Below are 19,459 nucleotides of genomic sequence, written 5' to 3' on the forward strand. Positions count from 1 at the left end.
CCGGGTTTTTTTTACGTCAAAGGTATGTTTAGCAATTGTGAACGTTTCTTCTGAACTGTCTTCAGAAGACACGTGTCTTCAGATGCGCACCTGTGAACCATACCCGAGTCCGCCTGAAAGAGGTGGTCTGGGGTACGGTTTGTGCAAACTCTGGTACGGTTCACTTCTAAAATGAATGCAATCGTACCAAATAACAGAAGTGAACCACCAACTGCACAACAACCTCTCGTTTTCATACTGTTCATTCTTGTGTGTATGTCTGTGCATCACTTACTATACCTTAGTGACAAGGGGTCTTAATCCAGTGCAAACGTTCAGCAAATACATAATTAAGCTGAGTGGTGTCAGAATTCATTCATTCATTCATTTATTTTCCCTTGGGTTAATAAGTCTTAAGTCAAAGTTAATAAGTCAGTTTTAAGATAATTTAACATATATATATAAAACAAGCATTTTGCTCCATATGTGTGCATTTTACTTAATACTGGTTTACAGCACCAATGTCAATCTGTCATGTTATAAGGTGGGCATTAGGACCTGCCGAGACTGTCAGCCAAATTTAACCAAAGTTTTAGCAAAGCAAAAGTATTGAAGGCAATCTATCAGATAACAGCTAAAACCTAATAGCTAATAGCTATGGCAGTTCACAGGGAGAGAAAAAAACATTTATATGATTGGCTACGACATGTTTAACATGACTGTGTTATCATTCCAGGTTTTCCAAAGATATGTAATACATACATTTTCATCTCCCCCATAATAAGAGAATCTCTGGCTATACAAGTGACTTACTATTTAACGTACTGAGGGATATTGTACACTGAGTTATTGTCATTTTCAGGTTCAAGTTAGTTATCTAAATCACAGGTATAAGTTCCCCTTAGATTGCTGGCCTGGGGTGCATTTCCTGCCTGGGGTGCATGGCTAACCATCATTAGCCAACTAAGGTCGCAAGTTCCATCGTTACGAACAGTTCATTGATTTAGTGTTTCCCAAAATCGGTCAATCCAATGAACATTCACAAACTGCATCGCAAACGTGTACGCTTACAACTACACCTCTAGAGCTGTAGTTAAGGAATGTTGGTTGTGTATTGGTCCTGGTTGTGTTCTATTCCCTGTTATCCTCCCTATGCCCTATTTAGTTAGAACGTTACAACATTTGAATTCGGAATGATAAAAAAAAAAAAAACATTAAAGTCATCTCTCTTAGATGCAATTTGCTTTTAAAGTATTTTTACAGTTCAGTTTTAGCGATCTTCATATTGAAAATTTACTAAAACTAATATTGAATTTGTTTAAGTGCGTGTGTGTGTAAGTTCAAAAGGTATGTATAGATGTAAAGTGTGTATAATCTTATACAAAAATGATGGTCATTTGTCTAAAGAAGTTATTACTCCGCCCTGTTTAGAGGATCATTATGGAGGTTTTTGGTTATAACTAACGAGGTTCAAACGATGGGTATGTGACAGACAAACTACAGTTTTGGGGAAATACTGGTCACTACATCGTTCATTTCCTAAACGATGCATCATACTATGATAGTTCAACCACTAGTTATATCATTGTTTGGGAAACACACCCCTAATCTTACTATGGGTCTGCATGTGAGTTTGGCATACCCACTTATTTACATGTCTATTACAGTTGACAAAAAATACCGTAAAAATTACGAGTGACAATTTATTCCTTGGTAATGATACCGTCATGCTATACCACCCAGCCCTAGAACATAAATAGACAAGTGACTTCATGTACATCTTTAATAGTCTGATCTGATGAGAAGCTAACTTACATTTCTGGATGAAATATTCCTTTAAGATCTCATAAAATAATTAATACAGTATAAGTTTGTTGTTTAATGTAAATTCTTTAAGAGAAAACATAATTCACATACTGTATGTGCTTTTAAATACAGTTTGTAAACATCTATTTTTTGTTAGAGTACAAAATTTACACCGCCAAGTCCTTTCATAGCATTTTGTATTGTTGTAGTTTAATGATAATTCAAATGAAATGATCCGTCATGGCATAAAAATAAAACGATCAAGTTTTAACAAGGGCGTTAGCATGATATAAAACAGCTCCTGCTGTATCATGATCCTGGTCATAGCTCTGCCACCTTCCCCTAATGCAGACATACGTCTCGCTCCAAACCTTTCATGTTTTTCGTCGCTAAGAACTCATCTCCATGAGTTAAATAGATGCCACAATTCATGAAGATTTAAATAAAGTGATCAACTGCTCAGATGGAACAGTGGTGCATGTAGTGATTACCTGTCAGAGGGTAATTTACTCTAGGCCATGTGTAACACACTCACCGCAATACCCCGTAGCTGCACACAAACCCACACGGTATCACGCCATCCCAGATCAATTCAATCAGGCAATATTTATGGACAGATTGAGCATTACATCATCTCACTGTGCCGCTCAGTAGGAGGACGTCAATGAAACGCAGCAGGCAGGAGTAGAGGATGTGGCCCGTGACTTTCATACTGAAAGATTAATAGAGTCTCATTGTTACAGTCTCAGATCTCCAGCGCACATTTCTCTCGTTCATCTACCTCAGGAAGAGCGCTCGATAACTGTATCCTGTGTCTATGAGGATGCGGTCACTTTTCTGCCACTGTACTTATATGAAGGATGGAATGATGTTTAAATTCTGTCCAACTGCCAACAAATGGTGTTTTTGGTTTCAGGTTACGGATGTATTACAACCTGTTTAAAAATATAACTGAAACATGAATTGTTTTTAAGTTTATAATATACACACTAGGCAGTTCCGATTTTAATCAAAAAAGAAACTCTTCAGTGTTTATGCATTAAATCAGGAAATGTCTGACCATGGAAATCTCTATGTGTGCGCCTCAATCAGCTCCCTAGCTCCCGAGGTCGTTAATTAGTAGGTTGTGTACATGAATTCATGCACTAGTAAGGGCAGTGATGAGTTTGGTTCACTACACATTTTGGGACACACTTACTGAGATATGAGATCCTCCTCGTTTAACCTCATCAGAGTTTATAAATAACAGCAAAACTAATCATCTTCATATATCAATGCATTAAAGTACATTATAGATCAATAATTTGATTGCTTCATATACCAGCTACATTTCATCCATTAAAGAATTATAATAGTTTGCTAGATTTTTCCTAGCCTATCGAGCTTCACTGTTAGCAATTTCCTGTAAAATATACAGTCATTTTCACAATGCATATTTAAAATACAGTAGTGTACTGCATAACTGTCCTGCAGTAAAATACAGTTCATATTATAGTAAATAAATGACACCAAAAGTAGTATATTTACATATTCAGCTCCGTTTATCTTGCTGAATATGAACTTACAGTGTTGCGTACCTTGACTGTAAAATGTAGTCATTTTGACAATGCAGCTTTAAAGTACAGTAACATACTGCATAACTGTCCTGCAGTGAAATACAGTTTACATTACATTAAATTAATGACACCAAAAATACTATATTTACATTTTTAGCTCCATTTATCTTGCTGTATAGGTGTTTACAGTGTTGCGTACCTTGACTGTAAAATGTACAGTCATTTTGACAATGCAACTTTAAAATACAGAAACATACTGCATAACTATCCTAAAGTAAAACACAGTTCCTATTACAGTAAATAAATGACAGCAAAAATCTGTATTTACTGCACCATTTATCTTGCTGTATATGTGTTTACAGTGTTGCGTATAATTACTGTAAAATATACAGTCGTTTTCACAATGCAACTTTAAAATACAGTAACATACTGTATAACTATCCTAAAGTAAAATACAGTTCCTATTACAGTAAACAAATGACAGCAAAAATATAATATTTACATTTTCAGCTTCATTTATCTTGCTGCATACAGTGTCTGTTTAAAGTCTTGAGTATCTTGACTGTAAAATATATAGTCATTTTCACGATGCAACTTTAAAATACAGTAACATACTAAATAACTGTTCTACGGTAAAATAAAGTTTATATTACAGGAAATAAATGACAGCAAAATTATTGTATTCACAGCAGCATTTATTTCGATGTATATGTATTAACATTGTGTTGCATATCTTTACTGTAAAATATACACTCCCATTCACAATGCAACTTTGAAATACAGTAACACTGAATAACTGTCCTACAGCAAAATACAGCTCATGTTACAGTTATATACAGTATTGTGCAATTTACAAACATTTTGTAAAACAGTGTATGCTTGTTCATGTAAAAAAATAAATAAACAACAGATTCTTTTTACATAAATGTCTCTTCTTTGTTATTATGTTGGATGGTTTAGGACACGTGATTCATATTTTATGCTTCCGAACTTTATTTAATATAGTTAGCATCATAGTGCATATCGATGCAATGTAGGACTTTTCAGAATGCAAACATTTCAGTGGACTGGAATAATTTTGCGATTAAAAGGGCAGGTGACCTGATCAGTGCACAGACTACTAAAGACTTCCTATGTCAAAAAAATGCAAAGCCCCAGAGCCACACCCACATTTTACACCATCAACATAGACTAATCATGGTCATTTGAAAGTGTTTACTAGACAAAGCTTCTCTTCTTTTTTTTAAATGTCTTTATTCAAAGGGCCTTTTAAGCTCCTGAAATTAACTTAAACTTAGTTACCCTTCAGATTGGGAACTTCAGCATTGTGTCTACTGACACATTAGGACTTTCCAATGGATCAGTAGACACAAAGTTGAATTTCCCTCCTTTGGGGAACGTGGGTTACAACAGTAACAAGAACATTTTTTGACACTTCTGCTCAAATGTTTGATGTCACAACAGGTTTCATTGTTTAATAAAAATACAATTACTAAAAACAATTTTTATTATTATTACTATTATTATTTATTAAATAAAGCTAGAATGAAAAGCTCTAACTAAATTGTATCTAAATTATAACTAACATATTTTTTTAAGTTGTACAGTATGTTTAAGTACTAATTTTAGAAACCAAATATATTTAATAAAAAAATAAACTTAATTAAAAAAAATTATATTGTAAATATAAAAATATTATTCAAAATAAATACTGTAATACAACACTATAATACAAAAAAAATCATCAGTGTATTTAAAGGTAATCTTCAAATCAGATGTAAAAATAATAATTCAATGAATATACTGTAAAACAAATCGTTTTTTATGTTTATGTTTAATATAATGTAATGCCATTTCTAAATGTAGCTGTCACAGTATAATTTACAGTCATTTAAAGTAATTCCTGATGTTTTAAAATGTTTTTGTATACTTGCAAGTGATTTAAAAAATCCAAAATAGGTATATGACTAATATGATACCAATGAATTGCCAAATAATTTCAAAACTTCTCGAACATGAAAAGATTTTTAAAGGTTGCAAAAATGTTCAAAGCCCACATGGCCACAAAATCAAAGTCTAAATGTGCATCACGCCTCTGGAAAAGTTATTTCAAACTAGTTTGGGGCACAGAATGACCAGTACAGCTGACATTACCCTGTGATTTTTTTACCTCCAGCTGGGCCAAACTCATAGGGTGAACTTTACTGCTTTCTATCTACTCAGCAGCACTTCTGCTCTGTTCTCTCTCCTCCATTCCTCCTCTCCTGTCTGAATGTCCCCAAGGGAGGAGAAAGTCCAATACAGGCTTCAATTGACTGAAGGTGACTGAGTTTAAAGATTCGGCTTCTGAAGGGAAGCACACACTACTTGACTGCTGCCGTAGGGAGCGTGACTGAACTGGGTTCAAACTTTAGTGAAAGCACTGTAAATTGGCTCTTCATAAAGACCCTAAGGACTGCAAACGGACCAAAAGTGACAAAAAGTTTTGATGCCGGTTTAATAGGAAAAAGTATATAGTCGGTTTTCAATGACGATTTATATTTAAAAAGGTGTAATGATTAAAGATATTGACCTTGACCGTTGGTTGTTTGAGCTCAGGTGCTAAAAATGATGAATGAGGCATATTAATGTGGTATTTCACACTTTATTGTCATTGAAATCATCGAAAGGGACTCTATTTAAAAAGCACAACAAACAAGAAAGAATTTAGATGGACTGCTGACCAGACATTTGAGTACAAGCTTTAAATGTTTAATATTATAACTATACAAGATAATGTCAGAATTATTAGCCTCCTTTGATTTTTTTTTCTTTTTTAAATATTTCCCAAATAATGTTTAACATAGCAAGAAAATTGTCACAGTATGTCTGGTAATATTATTTCTTCAAGAGAAAGTCTTTTGTATTATTTCGGCTACAATAAAGCTTTTACTTTTTTTAAAACCATTTAAAGGTCAAAATGATCAGCCCCTTTAAGCTTTTTTCGATAGTCTACAGAACAAACCATCATTATACAATAACTTGCCTAATTACCCGAACCTGCCCAGTTAACCTAATTAACCTAGTTAAGCCTGAAAGTGACACTTTGTATAGCAAGTTGTATAGAAGTGTCTTGAAAAATATCTAGTAAAATATTATTTACTGTCATCATGGTAAAGATAAAATAAATCAGTTATTAGAGATGAGTTATTAAAACTATTATGTTTAGAAATGTGTTGAAAAAAATATTCTCTCTGTTAAACAAGGGGGCTAATAATTCTAATTTCAACTGTATGTGTCTGACTTGATTTGCAGTTATTTTGTTTGCCTGATAAATACGAAACAACAATGAAAGACCTGATTCAAGTTTCACATTTAAGAAACGCAATGGGCTATTTGGAACAATAGACATGTACAATCATAAACAAGATAAACACACTCCAGGTTCAGTTTTGCGATTAAATAAATGAATTTAGGCATTTACAGAAATATGCTACCATCACACTAATGTCACCGTTATATGTGGAAAAATAAAATAGAAATATTCGATATATTCTAAACTAAATTAGTGTTGGGCTCATTAAAATTTGAAATACTATTTTTTTTTATTTGTAAAAGTAAAGATTTTTTTATCTTGGGAATATAAACGACAGACGATTTGGTTATTTTTAATGGTTAAGTAACCAAATTATTACTATTTGATTAACTTCTTCAAAAATAATTGATAAGGTTAAATAAACTGAAAAAGAATAATTAGCTTCAGCCTTATAGGTGCAGTAGGTGATTGTCTTCAGAAGCATTTTTTGTTGTACTGGTTGAAAGTCTCTTCACAGTCTAATAGTAATGATTAAAGTAAATGATCTAAATGTATTTATATGTATTTTTATATTTTGGGTAAGGCATACAACTAAAAAATATTCATCCAATAAAATAGAGTCGGACCGACATCTCTCATAATTCCGAAAAGTAGGCGAAACTGTCTGTCAGCAAATGCAGATTTGAAAAACTGCACAGCCTTTTGTACTCAGCTCTGCCGACTACTGTTTGTGCTGCGTGTTCACGAGAGAGGGAGAACACCCGCGCGATCGGTAAACACCTGCTGAATCAAAAAATTTAAAAAAACTGAATCAATATTGGAGTTACCTTTGCACGCTGGAGAAAGGATGACACAATGGCTGAAGGATTTTTCTTAGACAGGTAATGTTTTGTTTTAAAACTATTTTAGCTTCCCGCAAAGTGGACGTAACGTTAGATGTTGTTGTTACATTATATCTTCACAGACGTTATATCTTCACAGAAGTGTTGTTCAGCCACTAAAATCTTGAAAGATTGATAAGACTGTTAAGTTTTATAAGAGACCTTTTACAGCATCGATAATGTAGATTTTAATTTTAATTTACAAAAAGTAAATAGTGCTATACTGTCTAGTCTCTCCCTATATTGTTTAACATGCAACTCTAAATATTTGCTCTGAAAAAGCATGTCAGTTTGGCTTGCTCGCTGCCGGAAAAGCACTAGTCGCTTTTAACATGAGAGAGAATTATTTTGCTGTGCTTGTACTTAAGGAGGCGTGGCTCTAGACGGCAGGGGAGGGATTGTGATTAAGAGATTTATGCTAAGCTGATAGCATTGTGGAAGATCACCTACTGCACCTTTAATTGTTTCTCAATAAAATTAATTGATCCTTTAATCCAATATAAAATACAGTACACTTATCTTTGATAACATGCATCAATGCATCGATTGAAGACCGTCCTCATGGATGGCTACAAATCTCACTGAGCCAAATATTGGCATTTAGTCTGACCAGAGTGGACTAAAACTAGATTGATCCAAAATGGAATGGCTACCAGTAATGCTTATCAAATCAGTTCCTGAAGGACCACTGTCCTGCATTTAGCTCCATCTCTTAACAAAAACACATTTGAATTAGCAGTTTTCAGACTGATTAGATACAAAAATACATTTATATCACAAAGTATATATAAGAGTCCATAGCTTTACAATTGTAGAAAGTGTAACATCCATCTTGGATCACACATGCCTGGATAGCCAATCACATCACAGCCATAATTCCAATTTATATCTGTAAAATGGTGCTGAGGTCATTCACTCATGAGACATGCTGTTGAATGAATCTTATCTTTTGAAATGTACTGTAATATTAGAACAGTCCAAAAACCGTTTGACAACAAGCATGCTGAAAATGAGCCAAAAGCCTGTTGATTCATTAAATGATAAACTGTTTATCAACTAAAGCAGTTTATTCTGTGTAGTGAAGCCTCTCCTTAATTGAAATCCATTAAAAAACATTCTCCGGTTTCCTTCCCTGCAGTAGATAACGATAGGATTTCTCTCTCTTTTTTCTTTTGTTTTTTGGGCTAAACCTGGATGTTTGCCATCAAGCAGCTTTGCTAGAAATTCCCATTTAAGTGTGATGTTGGAGCTCAAAATCTGCAGGACATCGTCCCCCCAGGAGCAGAATTGGACACCCCTGCTTTACTGAGATCTAACCGCAGGATCGGGAGGAGCGTGTTCATCTAATCTTCTAGCATCTCAGCACCAGCTCAATTCAAGCCTCGTTTTCAAAGCAATACACTTCTGGATTGAACAGGTACATGGTAGTTACAGGTTATACGTGTGTTTATGCCTGAAAGTGGATATGTTTAAAAAAATGTGAGGTTAGGTTCATTTGATTTCCACTTCATTGATCTCTCTCGCAATCCTCCGTGCCGAGCCAATCACAACGCTCCGAGAGAGGAGAAACTCCAACGGAGCAAGTGTCACTGCTGTAACAAAGCCACAAACACACTTGTCTTATTCTTTCTAAACCTCCAACAAACAAAAAAACATGACCTGGGAAAACAGGTATTTTCAACTAATGTTGTGTGCTGAGGCTGCCGATATTGTTGCAAATTAGGGATGCAACGATTTTAGATTTTGGTTGTACGATTATAATCTGAGGAATAATCACAGTTTCATGGTTATCATGATTATTAAGCATTTATTAATTTTAAAACACTATTAGTTTAATAAATCACATGAAAACTCATGTGATTAAAACTATTTTAAAGTGTTATTTATTGCAGCTCAGTGACTAAATAAAACAGCACAAAATAATAATAGAAACAAACAAACCATAGTCCATTTCACATAAAAATAAGTGTAAAAGTAAATGAAAAAAGGTTTTAGCATTTAAACGAATAATATGAAATTATGTAAAAATTTTACACTAAAAATAAATAAAATAAATCAATAAAATAAGAACAAATAAAAAATAGTATTTGTCTAATGTAAATCTAAGCTATATATTAGTAAAGTATTTCCCTTTTAAAGTGAACAAATGTAAAGACTGGCACTTTTGATCAACTATATTACAGAATTGTTTGATATTTTTCATTTTGTATTTTCTTTTCTCTTTGGAGTAGAAATGTGTATATTCCATACAAAGTATGAAGCTGACCGGTCCAAATTTTGTCAAGTGACTCACAGCGTCGCAGCATTCTTTCAACTAGGTGCGTCTCGAAAGCGCGTGGACAAGTAACACATCTCTATTGGAAAATAACAAACTCACGCTTACAAAAGACAAGATATGTGAATGGCCCTTAGTTAATAACCTCAGGTATAATTAAAATTAACCTTTAATCCAGTGTGCATGCGTATTAGCTTTAGTGTACAAGCTCGGAACTTTAAAGTAGCGTACAGCTGGTATAACTTTGTTTAGATGCAGCAGTTTTGTTCCATGCAGAAACATGGTGTTGAGAAGTCGATTAATTAATCGTGACAAATTAAAGCTTGATTAATAGTGAAATCGGTTAATCGTTGCATCCTTATTGTAAATACTGTAAGTGATCGGTAATCTCATGTTGCTGTTTTATCAAGCAGTTTTGCGAAATGATGGTGTGCAGGCTTGGCAAGGCAATATTTTAGTTCAATTAAAAAACACAACTTGCATGTCTTGTCAAAGATGCCATAAAAGTGACGGGTGTAAGAGAATACACATCACTTCAGTTAACCTACGAGCTCTTGGTTTTAGGAATGCACAAGTAATAGCAAATGATCCAAATCATGTTTTATTACCAATATTTTTGTTATTGGGACATCGGGAAGAAGTCATTAATACCAATATTCATTAGCATTTTAAATGGAAAACTACCTTGATGGTACTTTTAAATGTCACTGTTGTTGGTAAATGTAATGTGTTGGCTTTTTTGCAATATGTAGCCTGAGGAACTCAAACATAAAATATGTGGAAGTGATAAAAATAGTCTGATGAGTTGTCAGGGAACAAGAGCCATAAAAGCAAAGCAAAGTATAATGATTGTCAACTGCGCCACATACCAGTTTCACATCCAATGAAGGCACTTCAAAAAGATAAAAGGAGGTGTGATAACAGTGAAGGACAAGGCAGGACAAGGCAGGACAGGCTTGGGGCATTTACGTTTGTGTTTTGTTTATGTTTAGGTGTGCCGCTTACGTTCATTTTGCTGTTTACTTTTTGCTTAAAGCTTACCTTCATTGTTTGTTTGCTGGTTCCTGAATATTGAACTTGGCAGCATTTTTGTATCTGCATCCTTAACATATACAGTGCTTAGCATAATTGAGTACACCACGTTTTTAAAATGAACATTTTAATCCATTTCTCAGTGAATAGAGGCAATTTTTTTGCATTATTTTGATGCATTTAAACAAAACCGATTTATTAAACAGTTATAGTTAATAAAATATTATTTTAGGTCACCAAACATATTTAAAAAAAAATTTAAAGATAATACAATTAAATTCAAGCAAAATATAAAAAAAAAAAATACAACATACAAAATTTCAACAAAATTTTTCCATTTTTTTTGCTTTTCTTGATTTTTTATTATTAATTAATTTTTATTAATTTTTATTTTTCTGTAACATAAATTTTGGTGTACTCAATTTAGAGCGTTATCGTAATTTATTTATTTATTACATTTTTTTCAGATTTGGCTTCAGTACGGACTAATCTAATGTATATGCACAAACATAATATAGTATAGCTTCCTATTAAAAATATGAATGCAAAAGATAGATTTGTGAGGAGTGTACTTATATATGCTGAGCACTGTATAATATATTAGGAAGACATACAGTATTAAAACATCTTTTAAAAACAATTTGTCAAGGTATGTGAAGGTATTAGAGGGAGAAAAAAAAACATTTTGTCAAAAAGAACATATCCTTGAAATCTTCTACAACAAATCCTTAATGTTTTAGCAATTTTCAATGCAAAACAAGTATACAAATAAAAGAAACCTTCAAAATTATAGTACTAAGTAATAAAGTAACATCAATTTAAATTTTATTTGTTCTGAACAACATTTAAGAGTCAAGCTAAAACTAACTTATTTAAAGCAAAACAAACTAAACCTTTCAACTACAAATGTTTCCATTTTCATAATGTAACATTTGGATGTTAAACTATTATTTATTGTGTAAACAAGGCTTTGTACTCCAAAGTATTCAATTTCAAAATGTGATTTGTGCGTAATTATTTAGAATTAGAGTCAATCTGGCTGGAAACATAGGAAAAAAAGTTGGTTTCAAACTGGAATTAGATTCTTGACTTTAACGCTGCTAACACTGCGCTCCGTTTGCTGCTCTACAGGAATACATTCAAATTTAAAAGTCAAATCTTGGTCAGAGCAAAACAATAATTTGCCTTTTTAAAAAGCTTTAGGCTGACTAAAATTGCCCTTTTTTTTGTTTCTGACAGCTAAAATTATTGTATGTACAGTTTACATATTAAGCAAACTACAATTAGCCTTGGCGTCTCAATTCGCATTCTTATAGCATAGAGGAGAGTGGGACGAAAGCTTATATTACCACTATAGAAATGTTTTAACATAAATATGTTTTTGCTGTGTTTTATCAAAATCAGGTGTTAGTATCAATGTAGAACAACTCCAATATAACTTCACTTTAAACAAAAGTTGCACTTTGCTACTTTTGACTCTGTCAACAGGGATGAAAGTAACACACGGGTGAATCAAAAGTAACAACAATATTTGCTAGATTTATAAGCTTTATCTTTTTTTATTTAAAATATATCTGACTATGACCTTGTTAATATGTTAACTGGAGACATATTTTGTTTTGTTTTTTTTTTTTTGCTAAAAAATATTAAACGAAACTTTTATTTTACATTTCAATTCCATCAAACGTAATCCAAAAACAGAAAATGTTAAAAATTTCCTAAAAATTTTAAATATTTTCATTGTTATTGGAAATATGCGTGTTTTTTTTTTAAAACATCTAAATCCAAACACTGCAAACTCTAATGTAGAAGTGAAAAATAAGGTATGGCTATTAGCTGTGGGACATAAATAACAGTGTTACTTTAATCCCTGCAGGGACTCTTGCCATTTAAATCTGATTTACTTTTAAACTGAAAAACTTTTGTTCATAACGTAACATTTGGTTGTTAAACTATTTCTTATTATGTAAACAAGGCTTTGTACTCTTAAGTATCCATTTTTAAAATATGATTTGAGTGTAATTATATTGAATTAGGGTCAGTCTGGCCGGAAACATAGTATTTAAAAAAAGTTGGAGCAGATTGGAATCAAACCAATGACTTTGAATGCTAAAACTGCGCTCCGTGGGCTGCTCAACAGGAATACTGTCAATAAGCACATTCTGATGCAATTTAAAAGTCAAATCTCAGTCACAGCAAAACAATAATTTGCCTTTTTAAAAAGCTTTAGGCTGACTAAAATTGCACCATTTTTTTGTTTCTGACAGCTAAAATTATTGTATGTACAGTGTACATGTTAAGCGAACTATAATTGGCCTTGGCATTGTGCTCTTGACTCACAGAGAGAAGGTGATGAGTGACATGCATTTAACATTGCAATTAACCATCAAACCATGACAGGTGCAGAATGAACCTCAATTACTCAAAAAACTTGCAGGAGCGCGGTTAGAACGGCGCCTTTAAACATGTCACCAAAGTCACTTTCGCAAAGAAGCCTTTTAAGGGCTTCGCTATTAATTTGGCTTTGCAGTGTTCCTTTTTGCAAATGCTCATTAGACGTTCACTGTTGCTCAACAAACAGATTTTTGTTTTAAATTTAGGAGCTCGACTCAGCACACTAATGGTAATGGAATGAGTACAACCTTATTAGTTAAGTGGCGAAAAAACAACAGAATGATTGATAAAGGCCATTTTGCTATTTGGGAACAAGTCATTTCATGCGTTATATGGTGGTGATATTTTCCCCTCGTTTTTCTAAACATTAATTTTGCAGTGCGGCACACATAAACAGGACGTTAAAATACAATACGGTTGTTCTGTGCGTGGGCAGACCACCCTGACTTTATCCCCCCTCCCTCTGTGAAACAGACAAAGCAGAGGACCGGCTCAAGATCTCAAATCGTCCCAGTGGAGATCCGGCTCACAGCACCAATTAACGGGCCAATCCGGCTGAACTATCAGCCCCAGTGATCTGCACTGCTGGCCATCAGGATTTATCTCCCTACAACCACACAGCAGCAATACACTTTAGAGCTACAGCACCGCCAGAGAAAGAGCGTGTGACGGATGAACAGCCAGGGTGAAAAATGGAATCAGAGAAAGGGAGAAGGCAATGGAGGATGGTGAGAGGAAAGAGAGGAGGGAAACATGTGTCATCTTAAGAGAGACGCTCGTGGAGTGTGAAAAGGAAGTGTTTGCTTGATGTACTGTTGCTGGTAGATTGATCTCCTCATCAGTGCGGTCAGAGACAGCAAAACAAAAAGGAGATGGGTCACTTGTAAAAAAGCTGAAAGGGAAACTACATTGTTTGGAGACTGTAGGAATGAATATCCTGTCATTCAGTTAAAAGTTGCGGTCAACCGATGTTTGATGTGTGTTTTATTTTAACAGACGAAAGCGATTTTATTTTATTTTTTCTATTTTTCTTTTTCTTTTTTTTATTTCTCTTTCATCAATTGATAAAGTTTGGTTCTTTGCCTCTGTCACCATTGGCTTGCTTGGTTTGGGATTTGTGGAGCTGCGCATTGATGGATTTGCTCTTCAGTGTTTGGACTTTCAGCAGTGAAATTTACACCACACTGAACTAAACTAAGCTGAACTACAACTCTAAAAAAACTGGACTGGCACAGCTTTAATTTATTAGGACTTCTATGTTAAGCTGCTCTGACGCAGTCTTAATTGTAAAAGCACTATAGAAATAAACATGAATTGAATTTAATTGAATATTTTTATTGATGCCAAAACGCACTGCACTTATATACACCAAATAGTGAATACAGACACCTTGTTGGGTTTTTGCTGAATCTTTGTGTTAACCCTGTTGGTCGCTTCATCAGATTTATAGGATCATAAAAGGTATAAATTGTCATATTTTATACTCTGGTGTCAAAAGCAAGACTGGATCTGTTTGATCAACTGGAAAAATGCTGCATTCCAATTCACATACATAGGGGAGAGAATCCTATATTATCATAAAAACCTGATTTTAAAAGGTCATTGTTTTTTGCATAAAGATATTTTTGCTGTGGTTAATAATTCACAAGGCTTATCAAAATCAGGTGTTATTTTGTATCAATGTAGAATGACTCTAAATTAACTTCACTTTAGGGTGCTTTCACACCTGTGGATCGATTCTTTTGTTCTGAAACAGCCATTAAAATTGTTTCATTGTCACACATTGTTCTTGGTGTGGTTGGCTTTCAAACGGCAAAGTTTCTAAATGGATCAAAGTAGCTAAAACAAGTCACGTGTGAGTAAACTCTTCTCACATTGGTCTGGATCCACAGTTTATTTTGCAGAGTCCTGCTCAGTTGTCATGCGTCCTATTTTAATGTACGACCATGAGTAATAAGACATTATAAGTGAAAAGCTGTGCTTTCATTTTGAATAGTGACAGCAACAGACATCATCACCAAGTATAAATCAGAAGTATGACTTTCTCATACATGGCATTTGGCTTATGCGTTATAAGCTTTACATTATAAGGAGAAATAACAGATAAACCAAGACTGCTGTTTGGTCAATTTTCCTAATAGATAAATAGATCTCCTTAATAGTTAGCATGCTTTCACTTTCATATTTGACAAAAAACGCTCAAATACCGGTTGGAATGACATCCTGCCCCACTCATTATTCTCTCTTCATATAGCCGTATCTGTGGCGATTAAACAACCATAATACATTGTGATATAGCCTGGTTTGGATCGTATTGCTTTGTCACTATAATCCATTCGCTCCAGAGTTTTTTCAATCGAGCCGAGACCACATTATTTAGGTGATTGTTTTGGCGCAGATCCGAGTGTGATTCCGAGATTCACATATGCCAAATGAACCGCGATAACTAGGGAAACATGCCAGGTTCTGAAAACAAAAGTCCAGGTGTGAAAGCACTGTTAAACAAAAGTTGCACATTGTTACTTTTCATCCCTTTGGCAGGGACGAAAGTAATACACGGTTGAGTCGAAAGTAACAACAATATTTGCTAGATTAACTGGCTTAATCTTGTTTATTTAAAATGTATCTGACTATGACCTTGTTGCTGCAAACTGCAAACATATTTTGTCCTTTACTTTTGCAAAAAAAAAAATATATATATATATATATATAAACAGTATTTGTATTTTATTAGATTTTAATTTAATCAGAAAATTTCAGTTCCATCAAATGTTTCAAGAGCAATCTACCAATGCTAAATGTAAAAATGTCCTAAAAATGTTGAATATTTGTTATTATTATTGATAGTATGCATTCATTTCATAAAACATCTGAATCCAAACACTAAAAACTCTAATGTAGAAATGAAAAATAAGGTACAAATATTAGCTGTGGAACATAAATAACAGTGTTACTTTAATCCCCACAGGAACTATTATTGCACTAAATAACCTGTAGATTGATCATTGGTGTGACACATGAAAAGAGAAACAATTTGTAATAAGGAAAAACTGCTACAATAATTGACTTTCTTTACCTAAAAAAACTTAAATTCGAACCCGAACGGACACGGTCCCGAAGGCAGCTCCATAAAGGGTTGCATGCTGAATGTGCTGTTATAGCTTTGAAAGCAAATGTTGTCAGGGCTCAGAGAAAATCAATTTGTTACTTTCATCCGACGTTACTTTCGTCCCGGCTCTCCGCTACTTATTCTTGAAAAAAATGTTCATACAGTACTTTTGAGTGTGTAGCAGAAGAGTACACAAGCTTTGGAACATACTACTTCCTCATTAATGAACCGCTACAGTATGTTGCTTAGTTATGACCCCTGACAATCATCTCAGCACATCATCCACATTTCTTTCATATTTAATTACCTACCTCATTGGAGAGGCAGCAGCAGGTTAATCTGCCGTTCGCTAGTCTTTAATTCAGAGAAATCTCCTCAGGTCTTTGGATAATTATGTACTCAGAAGTTAATGTCCAAACATGTCTTATAAGTTCACTCTGTTGTTGGCAATGAAAAATGAAATGGAAAACTTGATTTAAATATTTTCCAGTTGGATAGATATCTATTAATATTCATTCAAACAACTTTACCAAAGCCTCTCTGCTTGATGGTTGATCTCACGCATTCGCCATGTTTGTAGTTTGTTCACCTGAGTTTGCAGTTTGAATTCACATCCAACATGCTATGTATTGTGGGAAATATCAGCAGTTAGAGTATGGACGATTCTACACTTTGCATTTCTACCAAAAATAGTAGACCATCCTGGAAACTTTGCATACTCTTATCGACATACTACAGATTGGGACAAACTAATTTTACTTTCGAATACTATTTAACATGAAGAGTCTTTTTGACGCAGCACAACTATTTTGAAATGATTATTATTATTATTATTATTATTTAAAGGGCAGTTCTTTCTGCTGTTCTGTATTTTTTAAATTATATATTAAAGTGTAATTTATTCTTGTGAAGGTAAAACTTAATTTCCAGCATCATTGCTGTCTTTGGTGTTCTACAGAAATCTATTTATAATGCTGATTAGGGCTAAGCAAATTTTTCTTATTATTACCAATGTCGTATTTATAATGCTGATTAGGGCTTAGCAAACTTTTCTTATTATTATCAATGTCATAAAGCTTAATACTTTTAAGGAAACCATCAAATATCTTTAATATTTACAGATGAGCAGAAAATTCAATAGATTATTAGCTAAATAAACCTTAAAAAAACAATAAAAAAATACAATATACTGTAACATAAATTCAGCAGATGAAAAGCTCTATTTGGAAAAAATTAAAAAGGTCAAAAGTTAATGTCTGTTTGTTACATTGCATCTACACGCCAACTAACTCTCATTAGATTATTGATGAAGTGGACTGTTAGGTTGGGATTAGGGTTAGTTGACATGTACTATTAGGTAAGGTTATTAGGTAAGTTGACATGTACTTGCTAAGTAAGTAAGTTTCTTATAGTCAGTTAAATGTCTGTTGAAAGAGCAGTATTAACAAATATTAAGCACACAGTCTACTAACACTCAAATGGACCATCAAAGTAAAGTGCTACTATTCATAATTTTATAATGATTCATTGAGATGATTAAGTAAGGAAGTGCATCTGCATAAAACATAATAAACAACTTACAAGCATAGAAAAATATAACAGAGCAAAAAACAGAAATTAAATTAGCAGCTTTATGGGGAGTCTAAAAGTATTCAAGTACAGCAATTGAATGATCAAATATTGTTTTTAATAAATGGTAGTCATTATAATAACAAATAAATACTCAGATTTTTTTGTTAAAGCTACAAACGTTATAATTGATTGCGCCTCTATATGCTTTAAACTCTTTTAAACAACACTCACAGGCCATATGCAAATGATACAAAACGTTCTCTCCATTATAGTTAGACTTGTTACTCCAAAAATGTATGATTTGAGGTTGTTGCTTCTGCTCAACTCTAATCCAGAATCCACACTGCACATCTTGCAATGTGACTATTGCATATTGTTGCTGCATATGTGCACTGTCAAATGCACAGCTGTTCAAGTATCTGCCACTTGATGTCTTGCACATACAAACACTTACAGTGCATTCGGAAAGTATTCATAGAGCTTCACTTTTTCCACATTTTTTTATGTTACAGCCTTATTCCAAAATGGATTAAATTGATTTATTTCCCCAAAATTCTACACACAATACCCTATAATGACAATGGGAAAAAAAAAAGATGTTTTGAAATTCTTAAAAAAAAACTGAAATATTAGTCCTAAGTATTCACAGCCTTTGGTCAATACTTTAGTTGATGCGCCTTTCACAGCAATTACAGCCACGAGTCTTTTTGAATATAATGCCACAAGCTTGACACACATGTCTTTGGGAATTTTTGGCCATTCCTCTTTGCAGTACCTCTCAAGCTCTAACAGTTGGACGTGAATCGACAGTATACAGCTATTTTTAGATCTCTTCAGAGATGTTCAATAGGATTTAGTTCTGGGCTCTGGCTGGGCCGATATCCTAACTAATCTTCTATTTCCTGCTGCTGAAAAACATCCCCACACCATAATGCTGCCACCATCATGCTTCACTGTAGGGATTGTATTAGCCTGGTGATGAGCGGCGCCTGGTTTTCTCAAAAGTCCTTAAACATTTTCAAAGGTTGTACATTTTAAAAAAAATAATAAAAAAATGTTGTACTTGTTTAAAATTAAAATCTTCTTAAAAAGTTATAAAAAGTTGTATAAAAACTATTGATCCCATGTGTATTCATAGTAATATGCCCTGGTTCAGTCTAGACACCATGTGCAGTGTATGCACATGCATTGTCTGTGCATTAAACAAATATAAGGCAAAATTGATACCCTGGTGTACACATAAAAAATGACCCAAAAAATGTAAGATACTGTATTGTAGTGCAAAACATATTGTTAAAATGTGATTGTGATGAGTTTAGAAGAATTTCTTCATTCAAGTAAACACTGAAACCTGCCTAAAAAACAGCTGTCTGCTGGCATTACAAAAATGTCCACCGACTGAACTGACTTGCCTTCCAGGGAATGCAGTGTTGCTGACAACACATTAATGAACCGACCGCGAGTTTGACTTCATTGTTTTCCAATCATATTCCCCCTTCGCCTCTTCATTTCCTGCCCTTTCTCTACTTTGCCATCAATAAAAGCAGCAAAAGCCCACAA

The 19,459-nt window shown here is 33.7% G+C and overlaps 1 protein-coding gene across 2 annotated transcripts in view; it reads right to left on the bottom strand.

Moving 5' to 3' along the window:
* Positions 1–19,459, bottom strand: part of cadm4 (cell adhesion molecule 4) — a 330,099-nt gene that overhangs the window by 248,544 nt on the left and 62,096 nt on the right.

This window comes from Danio rerio, chromosome 16 (assembly GCF_052040795.2).
Source record: "Danio rerio strain M-AB ecotype USA chromosome 16, GRCz13ab, whole genome shotgun sequence".
Classification (NCBI taxonomy): Eukaryota; Metazoa; Chordata; class Actinopteri; order Cypriniformes; family Danionidae; genus Danio; species Danio rerio.